The following is a 24,956-nucleotide window of genomic DNA, read 5'->3' as shown; positions in this document are numbered from 1 at the left end:
ATTCTACTTGCTGTCCCTAAAGATTCATCTGTCCTGGGGTTCATATGCTGGAAAAACATATAACAAAAATCCAAGAGGGCGACCCCCAAGGACACAACACATCTGCGATAAGCCCCAATCTGAACAGACGAAGACAACAAAATGCAGAGAATGTTGAAGACCAGGTCAGGCCTAAGGTGCATCAAAGGTGAGGGGGGCGGGGGGCGGGGCAGGGCATCAGCTGGCAAGATATTAACCATGCAAGTCAGAGTTCTCATGTTGATCTTCTGTAGTCTTCGCTCCAGTGCACTCCGGTAACCACTTTCCTCCCAGCCCTCTCTTATGGATAGAGGGAAATCACAGGAGGTTGATTTCCGACGTATCTGTATCTCGGGCTCCCACTGTCATGCATAGCCTTCTGCAAACTAGATTCTCACAGTTTGGTCTCTGATACCATCCCTCCTTCAGCTTCGGATTATATGATTTACAATCCTTTGGTGACTGATGCTGGTGTGCTTCTTCCATGTGGACTTAGTTGACATCTCACTTAGATGGCTACTTGTTTGGAAACAAGCCTTTAAGACCCCAGATGCTATTTTATCTGATAGCTGGCACCATTTAATTTCTTCACCAGATTTTGCTATAGCGCCCATGTTTTCTGTGTTCCCTTCCTGAGGGTGAGTGTTGAACAGGGCCATGATGAAAGAAGTAATTGTTCTTAAATTGGAGCTAGGACTTAGTGCGAGCCCAAAACCCATATGTTGCCTGACTTTCAAACAAGTCTGCCTTTGGCTCCCTTTCAAGACCTCCTTGTTAATTTGTGGTAGAGAGTCTTATTGATCGTCCCCTTGGGGCATAAAGATCTTCCATTAATATTGTCTTTGATTAGCCCCTGGTACTAATTTTTTAAAGCCCCGTTGAGAGAAGTGTACTGGGCCAATGAAAGCTAACTCTATATCACAGTGCCTGAATTATTCACTTGTACAGAGTCAATCCTTTTGTGGCTGGATGCTATTTACACAAACATGGGAGTTGATTGTCAGGGAAAATTTAAAATCATGTTCACTGAGAATGTCAGTCACAGGTTTGCTGGAATACTATATATATACACACATATATACACACACAGTATATGTAGCAAGACCAATTGTTCAAAAGCTATGGAACTCTTCACAAATTTGCATGTCATCCTTGCTCAGGAGCCATGCTAATCTTCTCTGTATCATTCCAACTTTTGTCTCTGTGCTGCCTAAGCAAGCACAGTTCTTTCTATTCAGACACACAGGGTTGGCTGTGAGCTCAAGTCTGTTAGTCTGGGTAAACTAGAGAAACAAATCCAGAGAGACTCATATGTGTATAAGAAAGAGCTTTAAATATAAGAGCAGTTGAATATTGAGAAAACATCCCAGCCCAGTCCAGATCAAGTCCGTAAATCTGATATTAGCCCATATGTCCGATACCAATCTATAAATTCCTCTTCAGGATTATGAAACACATGCAATGATGCCAAATTTAGGAAGATCACAGGGCAGTGGGTGGGAAGTCTTGTGGATCCAGTGGCATTGTAAGCATCTCAGCCTGACTCTCATGGGGTTCACTATGGGTTATCGGGAGAAATTTATGTGGTAATGTATACACAGCCATCGGCCCAGCTAATATCTGGCTCTAAAACATAGGAGCTACGCTCACTGGTCCTCAAACACAAACAGGATTTAAAAAGCAATCTCCAGAGGGTTTAGGGTCAGAGTTCCATTGGACATTCCCATTAATTGGTCCACTGCCCTGGCCAGTGCTTCTTGTGTACCTCCTAATGCATGGACTATTACAAGCTTGGAAGCAGTCATCCAAGGTACAACAACTGGTCTCTTTTCGCCCAGACCAAGAGAAGAAGGCGTCAGGAATGAATGAGGAGATGCAACTTGCAGTTAATGGCCTCTATGAACAACTGCCCCTTTGCCATAAGATCAAAAGGAATAGATGGTCCCCAGCTACCCTAGCAGAACATCTTGATCCAAGGTTCTAGACAAGAATCCCCACCAAAAGTGGGAACATGCAGAACAGCATTCCCAGTTCTCATGACTCATTCTCCAAACTTTCTGGAGCCATGAAGGCTTGATGATGCCCCAAACTATTGACCTGAGATCATCTTTAAATCTTAAATCAGAAATGCCACCGGAAGTCCTCTGAAAACCAGTCATTTAGCTGAATTATTAACGCTGGCCGTGAGCATGAGACTCTTCTAAGGACTACCTGTGTGGGACCCTATTGAGGACAACAGCTCGAAAGCTCAGAAGAACCAGAGGGGCGGAGAGTTTACGGTCATGGGCAATAACAATGGACATGCCGGTGAGAGGGGCTGCAACATCACTGAGCTCTGTGTGTAGAACGGTTGCATGGGCGTGTGCTTTGCTGTGTCTATTCTCAATCACAGCAACAAAACCAAGAAAATTCAGCAAGCTCTGGGGCATGTTCAGCCTTTCCTGCCTCAGGATCTTCTTCACGAGGCCTCTAGGGAAAATAGAGTGGCACAAAGCAGCCTTGCTCTTCTTGTGTTATTACAGAGATAGCCAGGGGATGTGTCCAGGTGACCTCCTCCACGCCTGGGAAGGAAACCAGTGCCTGCGAGATCTGCCCTGTCCCCAGTGTGTGGGAGCAAGGGCAGGGGCAAGAGGCCAAGAGCCTTGTCTTCATTGGCCCCCAGAACCCAGTAGAGGTGCGGGCACTAGCACTGGCAGGAGCTCTTCCATCTGTGCACACCTAATACCCCCTGCTTGAAGGCACCTGCCCTCCACAGGCCAGGGGAGAGCCAAGGCTGCCTCTGCACGCTGCAATGGGCCACCCGCCCGCTTGTCTTCCAGCCTGCAGATAGTTCCCACACGCACACTCACTACTCACACGTTCGCTCCCAGTCAAAATCACATGCACAATCCTGCACATCCACACACCTGAACACTCATACATTTAACTCCACAAGCAATTGTACATACTTTCACACACACACACACGATCATGAATCTGCTCCTACACCTATATACTCAGGCCTTGACGCACAATCACACCGTCATATGCTCACACTCAGTCACATATGCTGCGAGATTCATACACATGGATTCAAACACATTGGCACAAACACTCATACACTATACATATGCTCAAACTTCACACGCCCTCCACACTCATACTTCCACATACACTCACATACTGTACATATATTTCACACAATTATACATTTATTTTTTTAAAATTCACTGACATCAAGTCAATCCTGGCTCAGAGCAACCTTACAGGACAGAGTAGAATTGCTCCTTTGAGTTTTTGGGTGTGCAATCTTTGTGGGCGTAGAAAGCCTCCTCGTTCTCCTGTGGAGTGTCTGGGGATCCAAATGACTGACGTTGCTGTTAGCAACCCAGCTCATAAGACATTCTTTCGGCTGTCCCTGGTACTTCGGGTGTTCTTCAGCAGCACCATAATTCAAAGGCAGCCACTCTTCCTCGCCCTTCCTTATCCAACTTATCACAGGCACATCTAGCTGGGGGCTATGTTCAAAGAAATTAGAGTCCAAACTGCCTCCCCCATATGGAACGAGTTATGTAAAGTTTTTAGAATGCTTATATTGCGGGGTCAGAAATTACAAATCTGGTTACCCAGAGACCTCACCTTTCTTAGGGCTGCATATTTTTTTGAGAGTACAGTTATTATGGCTTTTATCGAAGTATGTACTCTTTTCTAAGGCCTCCCTTTTATTGAACATTAAGCAGTTTTCTATCACAATGGGGAACACTAAAACAGCATTGGAAATAGTTGCCTTTAAGAGTCATTTTAAAGCCCCAGTGTATGTTGAATCGCCAGTAAGGGAGGAGCGATCATTCATTTTGCTACCTGTGAGAGGCTGACTTGAAGCAACATTAGTGGGCTCAACCGTATCTTACTTTCATGAGAATGACAGGGCAGGTCTTCCATTAGAGGAACATGGGCAGTGGAACCCTTTTTCTGGAACTGAGGCAGAGTTGCTATGAGCTGGTCACGTCTGCTCGCCGGGGGGGCGGAGCTTGGCGACACAAACGCCTCTGCGGGAGGAGAGCACTTCGGGCGCAGCAACCTCGCTCGGAGCTGGAGGCGGCCGGTTTCGAAATGTAACCTTCTAAGTCTTTGTCAAGGAGGCACTTCTGGAATAGCGAAGCCCTCTGAAAATCCACTCTTCCTTAAAACAAGAACACAGTAAAAATTTGTCAAAAATACACTTTGTTTTAGTACTCTGAAAATTAACCCAAAGTTTGAAACCATCTAGAGGCATTTAGTTAACATGCAAAATGAAATCTCGGTAGGAACGGCAAGCTTTGTGGTGTTTCCATTCAGTCTATTTCCCTGCCTTTCTCCCAACCTCTGCAAAAACCAAATCCACCACCAAGTTGATTCTGACTCAGACAGATCCTACGCCATAGTTGAACTTCCCCTGTTGTTGCCAAGCCCTGACTTTCTCCCATGGAATTGCTGGTGGTTTCGAACCTCTGACTTTGAGCTTAGCAGCCCAACACATAACCCCCACACCCAAAGGGCTGCTCCCTAGCTCTGCGGTAACAGCCAAAACAACCACTAACTTAGGAGTCCCTGGAGGAGGCAAAGTTGGCTTGTTCTTTCGTTGTCGGGTGCCATTGAAACACCTCTGACTCTTAGCAACCCGTGTAGAACAGAGCGCTGCCCAGACCTGCACCGCCCCATCATCACTCCTGCGCCTGAGTCTACTGGTGCAGCAATTACCGCGCGTCAGTGTGTCTGGTTAACAGCCTTCTTCTTTTCTGCTGACCCTCTACTTTGCCAAGCATGATGTTATTTTCCCAGGACTGGTGTCTCCTGATAGCATGTTTGGAGTATATGAGATCCTTGCTTAGAGGCTTAGAGCATATGAGATCCATCTAAGGAGCTGAACTTCTTCCAAGACAGATTTGTGTATTCTTCTATCAGCCCATAGAAATTGTAATATTCTTTGCTAACATGGTTATTTAAACGATCCAGTTCTTCTGTGGTTTTCCTTACTCAATGTCCAACTTGCACACATATATGAGATGATTGAAAATACCACGGCTTGAGTCAGGCACACCTTACTCAACACTTTAAAGAGGTCTTATATTTTCCCAGGAGCCCTGGTGGAGTAGTGGTCACATGTGGGGTTGCAATGCACAAAGTCAACAGTTCAAAACCACCAGCCATCCCTCAGAAGAAAGATGGGGCTTTCTACTCCTGTTAGAGTCTCAGAAACTCTCAGGGGCAGTTCTATCCTATCCTATAGGGTCACTGTGAGTCGACATTGACTCAATGGCAGTGAGGTTTTTTGGTAAGTGTATTTGCCCAATGCAATGTGCTGTTTGATTTCTTGACTGCTGCTTCCATGAACATTGATGTTGATTGAAGTAAAATGAATCCTTGACAATTTCAGTCTGTTGCCCAATGACCCGATTGTGAGGATTTTGCTTTTCTGTACATTGAGTTGTCATCCATATTGAAGGCTGGAGCTGTTGATTTTCATCAGAAAATGCCTCAATTCCTTCTAAGATAGTCACTTTCAGTAAGCAAAGTTGTGTGATCTGCATAGCTCAGCCTCTTAATAAGCCTTTCTCTAATCCTGATGTCATGTTCTTCCTCAGATAGTCCAGCTTTCTTGAATTATTTTCTCAGCATACAGCTTGACTATGTAGGGTGAAAATAGTCTACACTGACTCATGTCTTTCCTGAATCTAAATCATGCTGTATTTCAATGAAATGTTCCTATTCTTCTCAATGTTATCCATAGTTTCTTATGATCCACACAGTTGAAGACATTGCATGATCAATAATACACAAGTAAACAACTTGCTGATGTTTCCTGCTTTTAATTTCATTTCTGGCAACTTCCTGTCAATGGACTGCTGTGTCCTTTTTTGAAGGATCTTCAACAAAAATTTACTTGCACTGGTATTACTGCTATTGTTAGATAATTTCTGCCTTCTATTGGGTCACCTTTCTTTGGAATGAACACAGATATGGATCTCTTCCAGTCAGTCAACCAGCTAACTGACTTCCAAATTTCTTGCCATAGACTAGTGAGTATTCCTAGCGCTTCATCCGTTTTTTGAAATATTTCAATTGGTATTCCATCAACTCCTGAAGTTTGTACTTCATCCTTCAGTAACAGGTCTTTGATCATATGCTACCAGAATTGGTTTATAACACCCAGCCTAATTGCAAACTGCTTTCTCAGAAAGCCGGTCAGGTTTTGTTTTTTCCTTCTTCCATCTCCCAACAGTTGAAGTTGTATGTCTTTTCAAGCACAGATGTCCTGGGCATTCAAGGCCCTGGATCGGGCTTATCTTTTCTAAGCTGTACTTTGAGGCAATTCCTAATACCCATTTAACAAATCTAATTGTAAAGGCTGGAGGCACTGGGCTTACAAACTCTCATTATTAATTCCGATGTTCATTTCTATCCCATATTACATCAATAACAGTAGGTAATAGAGACTAATATAATCCTAGTACAGACAGACCCTAAACACAATTGCATTTGAGACATTCAAATTCTATCTTATCTAGACTACCTCACTTATGTGCACACTTGGACCAATAGCAAAGGGGAGAATCGGCAGAGTTGAGCCTTTTGTCAGCCATTGCTACCAGGCATTAAGGCTTTTTGCCTCAGAAAAGTCTAAGAGGCATTTCCCCCCACTGAACTTCAACCAAACATCCATTGCACTGGTTTGCTCCATTTTGGGTAGGAATAACCAAAAACATCTTCTTAGAATAAAAAGTTTCACTTCCCATGCCCTTTCAGAAACCAACTGAGTAAACTGCAAAGCCATATCTGACCTCTGGTTATCCAAAAGAGAAAGAAAATCCAGCTCCACCTGATTGCCGTGAGGCACAAGCCAGATAAGCCTCCACTGTCCATCTTCGTGATTTGCTTTTCTAGACCTTACTCCCACGGTACCATAATGTATTAGGCTGGACTGTCTAGAGAAACAAAATCAGTGACACCCATAAATGTATAAGAAGTAACTTTATATGAAGAAAGCATCCCAGCCCAATTGAACTCAAGTCCGTAAGTCTAATGCTAGTCCACAAGTCCCTCTTAAGACTCAGGTAACGGGGAAATGATCACAATGATCAACATATAAGCCTCTCCACTCACCCCGAGGGGGTGTTGTAGCCTACTATCCATACCCAGGAAGAAAACAACCCAGACTGCCGACAAGTTCAAAAGAAAAAGTTTTATTACCTGTGCAGGGACCATCAGCCCTCTTTGAGAAGAGACTGAGCGGTGGTCTGTCTAATTTTCCAAAGGTTTTTATACTTTTCCAATGTGCAGGTGTGCAAGCAAGCAGAGTAAAGAAGCAGGATATTGCGGTTAGCCCTTCTTAGTTGAACAATAACTGCTCTTAGTGGAACAATAACTGCTTTTAGTTCTTCCAAGCCTTCTGAACATATATTTCCATCGGTACAGTCCATTGCAATTGTCAGCACAGCCTGCCTCCCTAATATCAGCTAGTTTATTTATAGTTCATAATGGCTTCTGTCAGCTCAAAATGGCTTCACTCTTGTCAAGGCTGTTTAAGCTTTTCCTAGAGCTACTACAGGGGACAAACAACAGAATTGTGGGTGAAGTGAGACAGCAGACATATGTATGGATTGTGATAAGAGGTGTATGAGTCCTCAATAAAATTATTTTAGAAAGAAACAAACAAAAAAGATATGAAAATAATAATAATTTAAAATTTACCAATAACTTATCATTTAAAATAATGTATGATAATAATTATAATTTATCCCATGAGTGTGGGAGGGTGGGGGAAGGAAGGAAAAAAGAGGGGCTGATAACAAGGGCTCAAATAGAAAGAAAATGTTTTGAAAATGATGATGGTAACATATTTACAAATGTAGTTGATACAATGGATGCATGGATTATTATAAGAGCTGTAAGAGCCCCCAATAAAATGATTACTAAACAAACAAACAAAAAACTCAGGTAGTCGCAGGCTGATGACACAGAAAGGTGAAGTGGGCAGCAGGGAGATCGCAGGCTGGTGGGTGCAGAGTCACATGGATTCAAGGTAGACAGAAGCATGGCAGGGCACCCAGAGCTCCAGGTTGGATAGCCCACATGTAGCTGCCCCTGGAGGCAGACACGGAGACCCTTTGAAGTCCCGGTGGGGAGGAAGGTGAAGGGTCAGAGAGAGAGAGGGGAGAGGGGAAGAGATATAGATGATAGATAGATAGATAGGTTCCCAGTTTTCTACTTATAAAAAGGCCACATCTCCCAGAAGGCATCTTTAGGGGCTTGCCTGGTGTGCCTTATGGAGATTGCCATACTGAGGTGGCATAGTAATAAGCATGCTCCAACTGTGTTGGGAAGAGGCCCTAGACCAATCTTGTAAGCTCTTCTTTGTCACATAATGTGCTGCTGCTCGGTACCATCGAGTTGGTTCTGGCCCACAGAAACCCCTTGCACCACAGAATGAATGTTCTCTTTACGTTATAGTTGACATTTGAGGTCTCTTTCATGCCCTAAAACACAACTCAATGTAAAGAAAAGCAAAATCCTCACAACTGGACCAATAGAGAACACACGAGGAATGGAGAAAAGACTGGAGCTGTCAAGCATTCCATTTCAGGTGGAGCCATAGTCAATGCTCACGGATGCAACAGTCAAGAAATCAAACCACGCATGGTGTTAGGCAAATATACTGCACAAGACCTCTCTAAAGGGTTGACAAGCAAGGAGGTCACCTGGAGGATTAAGATAAACCTGAGCTAAGCCATAGTATTTTCAATCAACTCATATGCATGTGAAAGTTGGATAATAAAGAAGATCACAGAAGTGATGGATTTAAATTATAGTGTTGGCAAAGAATATTGCAATGACAATGGACTGGCAGAAGAACCAACAAATCTATCTTACAAGAAGTATGGCCAGAAGGCTCCTTACAAACAAAGATGGTTAAGTTATATCTCACCTATCTTGGGCATGTTATCAGGAGAGATCAATGCCTGGACAAAGCTATCATGCTTGGTAAAGTAAAGGGTCAGCAAAAAGGAGTAAGATGGCCAACAAGATGAATGGACACAGTGGCTGTGGTTGCAGTGACAGATACAAACATATTTTGTTGTCATAAGAGGGTGGTTATGAGTAGGAATCAACTTGAGGGTCTCTAACAACAGTTCAACAACAAAAAGCCCCATCTGTAGAGATTGTCACTTCATTTGCCTGTGTTTTGAGATATTTGCCCATGTCACTCTTTATCAGTTATAAAAGGAGTCTCTCTTATCAGACCAGCATTTAACCAATCCTTAAGTACCCATGAGATGTCAATCAACTCAAGTCTTGCTAATTATTAGACAAAAATGTCAATCATCAAATGGTTTACAGCTTCCCCAAGCAATGTCAAGCAACTTGGGAACCCCCTAGGAAAAAATAAAAACTCTCTGGGGGTGGTGGGAATAAAGCAACCTGGAAAACCCCTTCAACCACCAATGTTGCCACTCTCCAGATTGCTTCTCCAAATACCCAGGACAAGGGTAACTCCTTGCTGGGGCTCACAGGTGGGAGGAGGGGCAGGGAGATCCCAAGTTGTTTTTCCAAAGAACAAAATTAAAAGTGCACATAAAATTAAACAAATAAACACTTGTCTCAAGTCTATTCTGACTCAGAGTGATCCTATAGGGCGGAGAGTAAAGGACTCCATAGGCCCTGTGGCATGGGGTTTTTAAGGCTTTACATCTTCATAGAAGTAAACGCCCTTATCTTTCTCCCTAGGAGTGGCTGGTGAGTTTGAACAGTGAATATTTTTGGTTAGCAGCCCAACAGTTAGCCCACTCTGGTAAGGACACCATTTCTTCACACCTTATAATGATCAGAAAAGCCATAGGCGTGTCCAAGTGCCTATGTATGATGAGACTAGGGATTCCTCCATAAAATGCCTTTTAAAATGTCGTGAAAATAAGATACATGTTTGGGATTACACCCCATGAATCTACTGCTTGCCTATCAGTTTGTTGTCCTAGGGTAGCATGGTATGTTGATATAATGCCAGAAGTTATTTCAGTGGTATTTCAAATACAAGCAGTCACCCAAAGTAAACATGCTTCAGCGTAGCTTCCAGAGTAGACTATGAAGAAGGAACAGGCTGCCTGAGGGATGAGAGCCTACAACCCTATGACTAACAGTGGGAGCCTGTCAGGTTTAGCTGAAAGAGGAGCAGATCAGGTTGAAAGGCTCTTAAAATATGACGAGGAGAGCTGACCATAATGATGTGGATGGATGAGAGCTTTTGGGACTTTCGTTACTGATGGAGACTGACCTCAAATGAGAAAAAACAGGTGAAAACATCCATTAATAATCAGAACATAGAATATACGAAGTATGAATCTAGGGAAATTTGGAGTTGCCAAAATGAAATGGAACACATCAAGAGCACTATCCAAGGTATTAGTGAGTTAAAATACACTGGTATTGGCCATTTTGAATCAGAAAATCATATGGTTTACTATGCCTGGTAAGACTAATTCAAGAGGAATGGCATTATGGTCGTCATCAAAAAGAATATTTCTAGGTCTATCTTGAAGTAAAATGCTGTATGTAACAGGATAATATCTGTACACATATAAGGAAATCCATCTAATACAATTAGTATTCAAATTTATGCAACAGCCACTAAAGCTAGTGGTGAAAAAAAGTGAATTCTATGAATTTCTTCAATCCTAAATGGAGTCAATGGAGCCTATTGGCTGCAATCCCATATGCAGCCAAGATGCATTAATAATCCCAGCAACCTGACAAGAAAGGCCCTAGACACCCCTGGCCCCCTGGCAAGGAATGTCTCAGCTGTTCCCAGGACCCTACAAAGTAGGCCCAGGCCACCCCAGAGACCTGATAAGGAATGTACTGGCCATCCCTGCCCCCAGGCAAGGTAGGTCCCAGATACCTCAGCAACTTAGCAAGAAAGGCCCTAGCCATCCCTGAGAGCCAGCAAGGAAGACTCTGGTTATCCCAGTAACTCAACAAGGGAGGCCTCAGATATTCCCTAACCCCCAGCAAGAAATGTCCCAGTCATCCGAGCAACCAGCACTGTCCCCACACAACCCAGAAGCCCACTGCAAACTGATAGCTGTACCACAATGCCACACAAAGAGTAGTCAAATACAGTACACACACACACACACACACACACACACAAATCAAGAAATACAGCCACAAACAACTGAACAACACACAGACCCAAAGGATTGGTCAAAAAAGAGGCCCTGGGATTATCAGAAATAGAATTCGGGAGAATGATGTCTAGATACCTACAACAAATGGAGGAAAGAGTGGAAAAACTAGAAACTCTACTCCAAATAAAATTCCAGAAGATAATTAATAACAGAAATAGAAAACATAGTAAGAGAGAGAAAGAGATAATAGAATTGAAGAAAAGAAAAACTGAATAAGTAAGCTCAAAAACAATTCCTTTGAATGCAGCCAACAAGAGAAGCAACAGCAACAACAAATCAAAGGAATCTGAAGAAAGCCTAAGAATGATGTGCGATATCATCATCAAGAACACCGTATGTCTCATTGAGATCCCAGAACAAGAAGAAACAAACAAAAAATCTACATGAAAATAATACAAGAAATCATGGAAGAGAGCTTTCCCAAGGCCAAGAAGGAGAAAATAACTATTCAAGAAGCTGAGAACCCAAACAGGATAGGCCCCAAAAGAAAACATCATCCTACTCAAATCTCCAATATCAAGGAAAAGGAGAGAATCTAGGGGCACAAACAAACAAACAAAACAGCTACCTATAAAAGAAAACCAATAAGGATAACCTTGGACTTCCTATCAGGCAAGAAGACATATATAAAATCCTGAAAGAAAAACTACCAGCCAAGAGTCCTACATCCAGCAAAAATCTCTTTCAAATATGAGGGAGAAGTAAGGGTATTTCAGGAAAAGGGAAAATGAAAGGAATTTGTGAAAACAAAGCCAGCATTACAAAAACTATGAATGGGGATATTTTGCACACGAAATCAACAGCAGCAACCTGCTAGCAGCAACCTGATAGCAACAGAAAGTAAGTCACCAACATCCAGAAATCAATACAATGAAACCAATACTCAAAACAACACAGAAATAGTGGAAGAACAAAGAAACTAATAAAACCACAAAAACAAAACACACACAGCAAAATGACAGCAACACACCCACACATACCAACAATGACACTGAATGTCAATGGATTAAATGCACCTGTCAAGAGACAGAGAGTAGCAATCTAGATTAGAAAATAAGACCCATCAATCTACTGCCTACAGGAGACACACCTTAAACTCAGGACAAAAAATAGACTGAAATCAAAGGATAGAGGAAAAATTAAAAACTAATCACAGCAGCAACAAAAAAAGCAATATTAATCTCTGATAAACTTTATAAGAGACAGAAAAGGACACTACAATGGATAAAGGAATAATAGAATAAGAAAACATATAACCATTTTAAACATGTATGTTCCCAGTGAAAATTCCTTGAACTATGTTAATCAAACTGTCATAGAGTTAAAGAGAGAAATAGTAAGCTCAGTAATAATAACAGGAGAGTTCAACACACCACTGTCAAGGAAAGACAGATCACCAGGAAAGAAAATAAAGACATGGAGGTACTAAACAACACAGTCAACCAACTCGACCTCCTAGACAGATACAGAGCACTCCACCCAAAAGGACAAAATCATTGTACAAAAAAAGAAGTGAAACTCTCACTATTTGCTGATGATATGATTTGACATATAGAAAAACCCAGACACAGAGAGATTTGGCAACATGGCAGGAGACAAGATTAACAAGCATAAATCAATCAGATTGTTGCCTAGTTTGATAGTTAGATTTTTTTGCGTGTCAACATGATCCCTATAAGAAGACATGGGTGGATTTCAGCCTGTCAATCAGGTGATGCCCCTTAGAGGTGTGGCCTAGATACATAAGGACTCTGCAGAGACAGGCTTCTCTGTCTCTCCTGCCATGTTGGTCGATTGCTGTGCTGCCGGAACCAGCTGCCATGCTTAATCATGAGTGTCGTGCCACCTGTGGGTCACTGTGTTGTTCCTTATCCCCATGCCCCTCCACCGCGTCATGTCAGGGGAGCCAGCCCCTAGCATGTGGCGATATGGAAGGTGGGAATGGCATGGAAAAGGGAGAGGGAAAGGAGGACAGGGGGAGAGGGAGACTGGGGACCGGAGGAGAGAGCGTCTTTATTGTTTGGGGGCTTTTGTACAGGTAACCATTAGTAATGCATGTTCAGGAATTACATACGTCAGCGCCATACCGTGCTGCCTGTGGGCTGGCTCCACTCATTTCACTTTGCCTCGACATGCTGTGCCACTAGTCGGCCACCTTGCGTTGCCTCACTGTGACTTGGTCACCCACGCTGTGCTTCTGGCCTCCACTACAGGTCACCACCTTGCCTTCCTACTTTCTACTTCTTGGGCCTTCGGGCCTACTGGCCATTTGAATTGGAAAGATTATCAATATATTAAGTGACGCACAAAAGTGAGTCGGACTGAGCTCTCTGTGCTGCTGTATATACTGCTTTGCTGCTATAATTTGTTTTCACTATATAAACTTATCTAGCCATGCATACTCATAAGTGTGCTGGTTTTACTTCTCTAGAGAACCCTGTCTAATACACATACTAATGAAGAGAGTTCTGAAAAAGACTTCAAGAAAACATTACCATTTACAATAGCCACAAGAAGATGAAATATTCAGGAATAAACCTAATCAAAGAAACAAAAGACCTGCACAAATAAAATTATAGAATACTGTTACAAGAAACCAAAATAGACCTACACAAAGGAAAGAACATTTCTTTAATCTCTAAATAAATTTTCATGCACTGCAGGCCTGGCCCCAACCAGTCTGACCCCCACCCTGGAAGTGTGTGCCACAAAGAACAACACTAGACCTTCTGGTGGGGGACAGGAACTGACCTACCATACCCAGATAGAAGCAGGAGCAAATGAAGGGGGAGGAAGAGAGAGTGGAGCACATCCTGGCCCATCAAGCCCTGAGGACGGATATCCCCACTCAGAGCAGCAATGCATAGAGAGGAATATATGGCTGGTCCCACTATGAGACACAACATCCCTTACTGACCCATAGCCCTACATGGGACAACACTGGAGACACAGTGTGGGAATTACACCCAATCTGACCCCACCACACCGAGGCAAAACACTAAGGGTGTGCAACAGAACAGCAAGGGGATCAGAGAAAGGAAGTCCCAAGGGAGTACCAAAAATAGACTTTGGGGCCAGGGCGTGGCACTCCATCAGACCCGACTGGAAAACACTTTTAAAGGTCAACAAACAGACCTTGAACTATTTACAGGCTTTTCTTCTTTTTCTGTCGTTGGTTTTTTTGTTGTTGTTGTCATTATTTTGTTTTCTTTTGTCACGTTGTTTAGCTCTGTCTTGTTTTTATGTGCATATTAGTATCCATTTTCATGGATGGGAAGACTTAATATTGTGAAAATGTCAAAACTACCCAAAGCAATCTATAAATCCAATACATTTCCAATCTAAATTCCAACTTTGTTCTTTAAAGAAATGGAAAAACTAATTACTAACTTCATATGGAAAGGTAAGCAACCTAGGATAAACAAAGAACTCCTCTCTATGTGGCCTCAAAACCTCTTACACATTCACAGTAATCAAAACAGCCTGGTACTGGTACAATGATAGATGCATATACCAATAGAATAGAAAACCTCTAAATAAATCCATCCACCTACAGGCAACTGATCTTCAACACAGAGCCAAAAACCTTAAACGGGAAAGAGACAGTCACTTCAGCAAATGATGTTGGCAAAATTGGATCTACATCTGCAGAAGAATGAAACAGGACTCACACCTCACCCCATGCACACAAATGAACTCAAGATGGGGCAAAGATCTAAATGTAAATCCTAAAGCTATAAAGGTAGTCCATGAGAAAATGGGGACAAACTTAAGCGCCCTACTGCAGGGCATAGACCTCCTATCAAACATAAGGAAACACACACACAGAAGACAAAGGAGATGACTGGGACCTACTAAGAATAAGACATTTAGGTGCATCAAAAGACTTCATCAAAAGAGTAAAAAGAGAGCTCATGGACTGGGGAAAAATTTTAGCAATGTCACAATGGAGAAGAGACTACTCTAAAATCTATAGAATACTGCAAAACCTCTATGAGAAAAAACAAATAATTCAATTAAAAAGTAAGCAAAAGACATGAACAGACAGTTCATGTAAAATTATGTTCAAATAGCTAATATACTCATGAAAAAAAATGCTCAAAATCACTAGACATTCAGCAGATGCAAATCAATACAGTGAGTGATAGCCCCTTACATGGAAAATATCAGCCCAATTGAAAAACAAATACAGAAAACCAATTCTGGTGAGGGTACAGAGAGATGGGAACTCTCATGAACTGCTGGTGGGCCTACAGACATGTACAGCCATTGTGAAAAGCTCTGTGGAATGAACCTAACATGATTGGGACTGGGACTCTCATATACCTGCTGGGTATATACCCTAAAGAAGTAAGAGACATAACACAGACAGACGTGCACTCCTGCGTTAGTCTTGGTAGACTAGAGAAACAAATCCATGGACACACACATATGTGTCAGAAAGAGTTTTGTATACAAGAGGAATTGAACAATGAGAAAATATCCCAACCCAGTCCAGTCCACGTCCATAAATCCGATACTAGCCCATATGTCTGATACCAATCCATAAAGTCCTCTTCAGAATCACGAAACACATGCAATGATGCGGAATGCAGGATGATCACAGGCCAGTGGGTAGAAAGTCTTTGGATCTAGTGGCATTGTAAGCATCTCAGTGCTGGCAGGGGTCTCTCCGTGGCTTCTCCGGCTTCAGAGGTCTGGTTGCATCCATGTGGCTTGTCAGCTGCTCTGTGTCCCAAGGTGTGGCCTTGTCAGTAGAGAGTCTCCAAGGGAGTGAACTGAGAGAGATAGTGTCTCCTGCCTCTAAGAAGGAAGTACCAGATTTCCCGGAATTCTCAGAAGGCCATGCCCACACAGAAGTCTCATTGGCTATCTCCAGATTGACAGCCTAGACTCCACCCCTATACTCTTCATCCTTAAATTGACACCAGATTAGGTGACTCCCACACTCCCATGTTCATGGAAGTACGATGCATCACTAAAAAACATTGAAGAAACTATGAAGCACTGCACGACATGGATGGGCCAGGAGAGCATTACGCTGAGTGAAGTTATTCAATCACAAAAGGTCAAATACTGTATGAAACCATTACTATAAGGACAACCACCAAGACAAAACATAGGAAGTCCAGAAGAAACACTGACAATGTGGCTGTTTGTTATCAGACAAAAGAATTATCTTCACAATAAAGGACTTTTTAAATGAAGAATATACCCATTGAAGGATCCTAATAGCAAAACATTGAATGATACAGGAAGCATCAAAAGACAAGGAGAAGAATACACCGAGTCACTGTATCTAAAAGAATTTGTTGAAATCCAACCATTTCAAAGGTAGCATATGATCAAGAATCAATGAGACTAAAGAAAGAAGTCTAGCCTACACTGAAGACATTAGGTAAAGCCCAAACCCCAAATCCAAACCAAACACTGCAATTGTGTCCATTCTAACTCACAGTGATCCTATAGAACAGAGTAGAACTGCCCCTGAGGGTTTCCGAAACTATAAATCTTTATGGGCGTAGAAAGCTTCATCTCTCTCCTGAGGAGAAGCTGGTAGTTTTAAATTGCTGACCTTGTGGCTAGCAGCCCAGCCCACAACCTGTTATGTCACAAGGGCTCCTCGGGGAAAAACAAGGCTCCAGGAATGGATCGGATACCAATCGAAATGTTTCAACAAGCTCGGAAAGCACTTGCTCATTTATGAGGAAAAAAAAAAGGAAAACCATTACATGGCCAACTGACCGGAAGAGATTTGTATTTGTGCACATTCCCAAGAAAGGCAACCTAGCAGAATGAGTAAATGATCTAATAATACAATGGACATCACATGCAAGTAAAATTGTGCCGAAGATCATTCAAAATAGGATGCAGCAGTACACCCTCAGGGAGTTGCTAGAAAACAGCTGGATTCAAAAGAGGACAGAGATCGCATGCTGATGATAAATCAAGGCATGGCAGTGTGAGGAGGCTGGAGCAGAGCTGGCAGGGAATCCCAGGCTAGCAGACTGGCGTGATGTAATGAAAAAGGTAGCCATACGTGGCCACTTCTGTGAGAGAGACAAGGAACTACTAATACTAACACTTACTCTTAGGACAGCAGGCTTTCACTGGCGTATGGAGACCTGGAAGGAAGCTCTTAGGACTACCTCAAGGGGGAAGGCCATGTGTCTGGTAGCCTTGAACTTTACCCAACTTTGTGGAAAAGAGGTCGAGCAGAAGGAATGAGAGTTTGTTCTCCCGATCCAGACTAGAATCCCAACCCTGCTGCTTATGACCTCAGGAAAGTTGACTGACTTCTCCTATCCTCCATTTGTTCAGCTGTAAAAGGAAGTTGAGGGTTTAGTGACTCAGTATTGCAAAGTGTTGCAAGCAGTACCAAGGAAAAACAGACACATAAACCTACTGTCATCCCCATCTAGAGAATTCTCACTCATAGTGACTTCTTAGGGTTTTGAGACGGTCATATTTTATGGGAGTGGATAACCTCATCTTTCTCCTGCAGAGCAGATAATGAGATTGAATGACTGACCTTGAAATGAGCAGGCCAAAGCCTAACACATAGCACCACCCAACAAAACCAGACTCACTGCCATGGAGTCAATGCTGATTCATGACGACCCTAGGGGACAGGAGAGAACTGCTCCTGCGAATTTCCGAGACGGTAACTCTTCCCCGGAGGAGTAAGCCTCATCTTTTCCCCATGGAGTAGCTGGTGGTTTTGCATTGTGAACTTCACACATATCAGCCCAGGGCATATCAACCTAACTTGTAACCCACTACCCCACACAGGGACCCACTCAGAACCAGGTAGATAGAATGCTAGTGTTTGTTAGAAGTTCCTGGGTAGTGTAAGCAGCCACCCATCTGAGGGGCTAACTGAGTGGAGTCCATTCAGAGTGACCTGGGAGGAACCAGCAGCCCTGGAACAGTGGTTTAACAGAAGGATCGAGAGTTGGTTCTCCAGATCTCTTTCCAAAATCATCCATTGAAAACTGTGTGGGAGTTTTCACGCACAGAGGTCACATAGGACACACATGGGGTCACCTTGAGTATGTGCTGCCAGAGTAACTAGCAAAGTTGAATAAACAAACAGAAGTGAGGAGGGGTGGGTCAGCCAGTTTGGCCATGCGTGTTATACTGGGGCGCTCCCAAAACCCTCCCGAAGGGCGTGCTCTAGCAGGTATGTGCGTGTGCAAGGACCTATAGGAGGAATGTCTGGGTCTCAAATAGTGAGGATGGTGGGAGAGATTGTCAGGAATGAGGGAGCTGCCCCCCACCCCCAATCTCACCTGAGCCCTAGCCTTATTCCTACTCACTGAGAGAAAAGAAGCAAAAATAATAATTATTATAATAAACAAATAAAGCCAGTTTTTCCTTTTTCAAAGTCTTTCCTTCTCTTTGGAGGGGCTGTCAGGCCAAGCAGAGGTCATTCCATTTTTATTTTTCTCTAAACTGCTTCCAGCCTAGGGGCAGGAGTCAGCAGAGAGGGCTAAAAATACCGTGCGTTGCCTGGTCGCATCACATCAGCCTGGCCAGTGAATGTCCGTCCCTCTTTGTGGCACTCGGACTGCTGGCCAGCTTCCTCCCGGCAGCCCTCAGGACTCCATCCACAGAGACTGGGCATGGAGTCTGAGCGCCGGCGCCTGAGACGTGAGGCCCGGTGGTGGGAGTCCTCTGACAGGGAAGGAGCCCAGCGATGTCTCCGGTTCCAGGGAGGAGAGTCCACCCAGCCAGCCTTTTGCACAGCTGGGAGCACAGAGTCCCAGAAAGGGGAAGCATTAGGCTAAACTGCTCATCCCTCCTCCCCCTTCCTAGTCTGAATTCAAAGCTCTTATTTGGCAGAAAAGCTTCAAAGGAGTCTGAAGAGAAAAGGCCCTGGGCTCTTCGTCTGAATTTCCTGTTTCGTCACCAGAGGGACCACTTCACCTCTGGGCCTCCTTTACTTCACCTGGAAAATTAGGGAATGTGCCCTGCATTCTGGGATCTTTTCAGTGGTTTGCAGTGCTTTGGGGAAGCACTGAGAGGGGAGGTGGGAAGAAAGCTGGGGCTGGGCCCAGGAGCAGAGGACCCTTTCTGCTGCCATCTGTTTTCTGTCCTGGGTTTTGTCTTTGGGCATGTCATCAGGAGCGACCAGTCCCTGGAAAAGAACATCGTGCTTTGAGTGGAGGGTTAGTGAGAAAAAGGAAGACCCTCCCTGAGACACAGTCGCAGCAACAATGAATTCAAACATCACAACGCTTGTGAAGATTGCATTAGAGCTTAAATTTTGAGCACTAGGAGTTCTAGTGGCTTAGTGGGTTACTCATTGGACTACTGTCCAGGAGGTCAGTCGTTCTAAACCGCCATTCGATCCGAAGGAGAACGATAAGGCTTTTTACTCCCATAAAGAGTTACTGTCTCAGGGACTCACAGGGTCAGTTCTACTCCTGCCCTAAAGGGTTGATCAGACTCTGAAACAACTGAAAGACTTTGAGAGATCCACAGATGTCTGTGGATAGCGGTGAAAGCCCAAAATCCGTTTGCAGAGTCCCCATTGAATTCCTTCTGACCATGAATCAGGAATGTGAACAGTCTTGCCCTCGGGCAGAGTGCTTTAGAAATGGGATTGCCACATCTCCCTAATCAGTCCAGCAGGAACAGCCTCCTGTAAGGGCTCATCATCAATGTCTGGAGGAATCACCTCACCCTTTCGGTCTCATCGCCATTGGGTCGGACGCAGTTTCCCCACAGTGTGCTAGCCCTTTCAAAATGTATACACTCCCAGCCTGTTGGGTACCGATTGTCACTGCAGTACAGGTAGACAGGCTTCGGGCAGCCAATGAGAAGCATACGTGTCGGTCCCTTCAAATACTTTTATGTGTCCTGTCTATCCCATAATGGATGTTCCTTGCTTGTCACTCAAATTTTATATTATTATTATTGTGATTCATGTAATGTAAATTTATGTTACTATTGAAAAAGCTCCTAGATTTATTGAATTTTGAGTCCCATCTCTGTTGCTTTGGTAGGACCAGACCAACCTTATATGGCCCAAATATTCCCCACCCCAGGTGTAGAGGGTATTAGGGCTTAAATTCTGAGCACCCTGGTTTGCAAAAGGCTATGGATGATAGCGAGTCCATTTTTCTGAGTCCCCACATAAATTAAGCCTCCACTGAATCTTCCTGACCATTAACCAAGGATGTGGATACTCTTGCCCACGGGCAGAATGCCTAGGAAAGCGAATTGTCGCCACCACTTCAAGCCAGTCCAGGGCGGGGCAGTCTATCTGAGGGGCTTGCCTAGGGGTGTCCTTCATGGACTCTGTACTGAGGATAGCACAGGGGGGGGTCACATAGTCATGCGTCATGTCCTATCAGTTTTGCCCTGACTACATTGGTCAGAAGGCCCTGAACCAATCTTGTATAGGTTCTTTTTTCATGATGTGTGTGTGTGTGTCCCAATCCTGGTCCAGTTCCTGCTTCTGTAGTCCCACTTGTAATTGTGATGTATTGATCTACCACCAATTGATCTGTGCTTTTGTGACTGTTTTCTTTGCCCTCCCATCTCAACAAACCCTTGGAGGTCATTTCAACCTCATGTTAGTGGCCTTCCTCATCTGGATGGTGTGTCTGCATCTTTGTGTTCTCTTTGTCTCTTTGAAGTCTCAATGAATGTTCTCTTTAAATTGTATTTGAAACGGGGTCTCTTTTACATCCTAAAACAAAAGGAACAGGTTGCAAGGAAAAGGCAGATCACACCAGTTGGTTAGAGTTTAGGACAAGTCAGTAATCATTTAATCTAGTCTCCAAGGCAATGTTAATGCAATTAATCTGTTTATCATTTCCTTAATATACATCTTAAAAACAGTTCTTTGGGGAGGCCTCACATCAGCTGGGGTCACTTTTTCCCTTGGGGGAAGTAGAAAAGGACCAAACCTGTTCCTCAATAGAAAACTGTCCCACAGTTACCCTAATTTGCTTATCTACCCTAATTTGCTTATTTACTTTTGTTAGTGGATTTTTATTGGGAAGGGAAGTTGTCAGCTTAAACAGAGTGAACAAGGAGACTCCCTTTTGGAACAGATGTACATGTTTGGAACGGATGTACATGACCTTCATGATGTATTTTATAGGAAGCATTTCAGCGTGTCCCCCAAAGCCAAAATTGTCAAATGCTTTTCCAGTCAATCTAATGCTTCTGGATTCCAACTAAAGTGGTACACATGAAGAACATGAGGACGCTGCTTATGAAAGGAAACCCTCAGGAGTAAGGGAAGGAATGTAGACATCAAGGAGTTATGTGGAACACTCTTTACTTGTAATGAACTACAACTTCATAGTAATACAAAACATAGTCACTTGGATAACTGGCTCAGATTACTGTAAACCGATTTAGATACATAACAGGTACTTTTTGGTCCTCTCTGTAAGTGTTAGAAAGTTACTGATGTTTATGTGAAATGAAGCCACTGTCTACACTCTACTACATTTATATTTCTACAGCAGTAACTGCACCCCAAGAAGGCTAAGACAAACACAAATCAAGCATGGAGGTTTCTCAAAGCTGCAATTTGAAGACAGTGGATTCCATCCCCATGCATGGGCTTCTTTGCTACAGTAAATCCAAGTGGACTAAGGAATGGAGACATGTACAGAGGCTTCTCAAAGGGAAGAAGGATGACCTCCCCCCACTGTGAGGGGCGTCTCTGCCCCTTCTGCAGCTTCACATTCTTCTCCTGCACTGTCTGGTGTCCATCATATTAGGTTGTCTCTAAGGAAAAGCATGATAAAGGTGCTGGCTGTCTTCATTTAGTTTATCAAGCTCCCCAATGGCCTCATCAAAGGCTGTTTTAGTCAATGAACAGGCAAGCCCTGGATTATTAAGGATCTCCTAGTAAAATACAGAAATGAGCCAGCTCTGGGCAGAATGGATGTGTGAGTTGCATCTCTTTCTTGCTTCTATCAAATGCTTCCTGATAGGCTTGTTGGGTGTCATCGTTCAATCATTTTCGTTCATCACCACTTGATACTTCAGCAAGACACTGGAAATAATCTCCTTTCCTTTTCAGATAGAAGACTTTACTCTCTGGATTAGTTGCATTGGCTAAAATACTTATTCAGCAATTCCAGGACTGTGGTGCAGAAGGATGGAAGTTCAGACTCTACTTTCTCCCGGTAGTCTTGATTCAGCTTCTTGTCTGAGGTTACCATTTTTGACTCAGTGCTTGAGATGACCCTTCAGGTAGACCAGTGACCCCTGAGGACATTCTTGTAGGCTGCTGAGAGCAGGTTGCACCCCTTGTTAGATAGCTTGGCCTGCTGGCCTTCATGCGAGTAACCATAATATTGTCCTAGCCCTCCGCCTGCTGGGCCAGCCCCAGCCTTCAGAATCCAAGTCTGTCTTCTCCATAGGGGAATGGTGGCATGCAGGGGTTGGGGTGGTGGTGGTGGTGGATAGGCAGAGAGAAGGGGATGGCTGAGGAACCACTCAGAGAAGGGGAGTGGAGACGAGACCCGGAGAAGCACCTAGAAGGGTGAGAACCAACCAGATCAGGAAGAGGCCCCCTCACAAGCCTTGCCAGGAGGCCCACCACTCCCACCCGAATTTAATAGACACTCTTACAATGTTGTGTCAGGGTACCCTCCCAAACACATCATCACGGGTCTGGTAGGCGCAATTGTACAGTGATAATAAGTAAAGATTATAGTAAAGTCATAGAGAGCATGAGAGATAGAAGAGAGATTGAAATAATGAAGTCAGACACATTTCATAGTAGCATGTTCATCTCAGACTCACTTGGTGGTCCATGTGGAAAGAGAGAAGGAGAGATCTTTATTGCTAACTGAGGCTTTTCTATTTTCTGGGGTCATGCAAGCCCCCTAATGACAGGTGTAAAGTGTTGTGCTATAGGTAATATAGTAATGGGAGGGGGGTGATCGAGGGGTATACATGCAATAGTAAGAGGAGGGATTGCGGGTATACATGTGACAAGATGGGTAGACCCTAGATTCAGGATGGCAGCCTAACTTTGCATGTCACTGAGCCGATTTGACCTGTTCTCTGACTCACTATAGAGACCATTATCAGTAGTGTGTAAACCCCACCTTCAGGAACCAGGCTAATGGTCGCAAGCCTTTAGGAAGCAGTAGTCCATTGTCCTTAACAGCAGGGAGTGGGCCCTACCTGCGGTGGGCCCAGACAGTAGTCTGGCAGCTGACTGCCTTGGGAAGGTAACTTGACAATCATTTACCATTAGCTGCAAGCAGTGTCCTAAGTCTAACATATACTTGGGGGAGAGGACTTGGGAGAAATCTTTCTGTTTCCCACAATGATGTTGTTGTTAGGTGCCATTGAGTGGGTTGTGACTCACAGTGACCCTGTGTACAGCAGCACGAAACAGACGTCTGGCCCTGTGCCATCCTCACAATTGTTCTTATATTGAGCCCACTTACTAAGCATGATGCCCTTCCCCAGGGGCTGGTCTCTCCTGCCACCATGTCCAAAGTACATGAGACACAGTCTTACTACCCTTGCCTCTAAGGAACATTCTGGTTGTACTTCTTCCGAGACAGATTGGCTTGTCCTTTCCTTGGCACTGTCGATACTCTTTGCCAACACCATAATTCAAATGCATTGATTCTTCTCCAGTTTTCTATTCAGTATCCATCTTTCATAAGCATGTGAGGTGAATGAAATGATCATGGCTTAATTGGGTCAGGTGCACTTTCATCCTCAAAGTAACATCCTTGCTTCTCAACACTTTCTGCATTAAAGAGAACTCATGCAGCAGATTTGCCCAATGTAATGCATCTTTTGATCTCTTGACTGTTGCTTCCATGAGCATTGATTGTGAATCCAAGCAAGATAAAATCCCCGACAACTTCGATCTTTTCTCTACTTCTGTTGGTCTAAGTGTGAGTATATTTGTTTTCTTTATACCGCATTAAGGAGCCGTGGTGGTGGTGGTGGTGTAGTGGTTCCGAGATGGGCTACCAATTTCAAGGTCAGCAATTTGAAAATACCAATGGCTCCTTGAGAAGAAGGCAGAGCTTTCTACTCCTGTAAAAGTTACAGTCCACCATCAGCTTTCTTCACCACATTTGCCTATGCACCTGCTTTGTCTTCAGCGATCATGTTGGGAAGGTGAGCATCACGGAATGCCAGGTTAATAGAGCAAAGTGTTCTTGCGTTGAGGGAGGTCTTGAGTAGAGTCCCAATGTCCATCTGCTACCTTATACTAAACCAATAAATATATGTACATAGATCTATTTCCCCATCATCATATATAAATATATTTACATAAGCACATGCCTGCATTTAGACCTCTATAAATGCCCTTTGTCTCCTAATTCTTTCCTCTAGTCTATTTCCTTTTACTTTCCTCTTGTCCCACTATCATGCTCAACCTTCATTTGGGTTTCAGTAATTCCTCTTGGTTACATTGCCCTTGATCAAGCCCTACCAGGCCTCCTATATCCTCCTCACCATCGATTTTAGATCACTTGTTGTTCCCTTGTCCTCAGGTTTGTTAACACCACTTCCTTTCCCCCACCTCCCCCTCTCTCATGTCCCCCCGGAACCATAGGTCCCATTGTTTTCTCCTTCAGATTGTTTATCCCACCTATCTTATCTAGATAGACCTGCAGATATAATCATATGTGCAAAAACAAGACAGCAAAACAACAGAAGCAAGATAGAGCAACAAAACAAAACAAAACAACAACGAAACTCACAGCAAAAAAAAGAGAAAAG

The 24,956-nt window shown here is 43.6% G+C and overlaps 1 non-coding gene and 1 pseudogene across 1 annotated transcript; both read right to left on the bottom strand.

Annotated features, from left to right (window-relative positions):
• Positions 1-1,133: 1,133 nt before the first annotated feature.
• LOC115869649 lies at positions 1,134-1,240 on the bottom strand. The gene has a single exon (XR_004046305.1). It is a non-coding gene; the product is annotated as a U6 spliceosomal RNA (small nuclear RNA).
• A 20,625-nt stretch (positions 1,241-21,865) lies between these two features.
• Positions 21,866-24,956, bottom strand: part of LOC101641194 — a 19,034-nt pseudogene continuing 15,943 nt past the window's right edge.

The sequence above is a fragment of the Echinops telfairi genome, unplaced genomic scaffold, assembly GCF_000313985.2.
Source record: "Echinops telfairi isolate 266 unplaced genomic scaffold, ASM31398v2 ScPeMD7_31;HRSCAF=116, whole genome shotgun sequence".
Lineage (NCBI taxonomy): Eukaryota > Metazoa > Chordata > Mammalia > Afrosoricida > Tenrecidae > Echinops > Echinops telfairi.
This window is presented reverse-complemented; position numbering and strand designations above follow the sequence as displayed.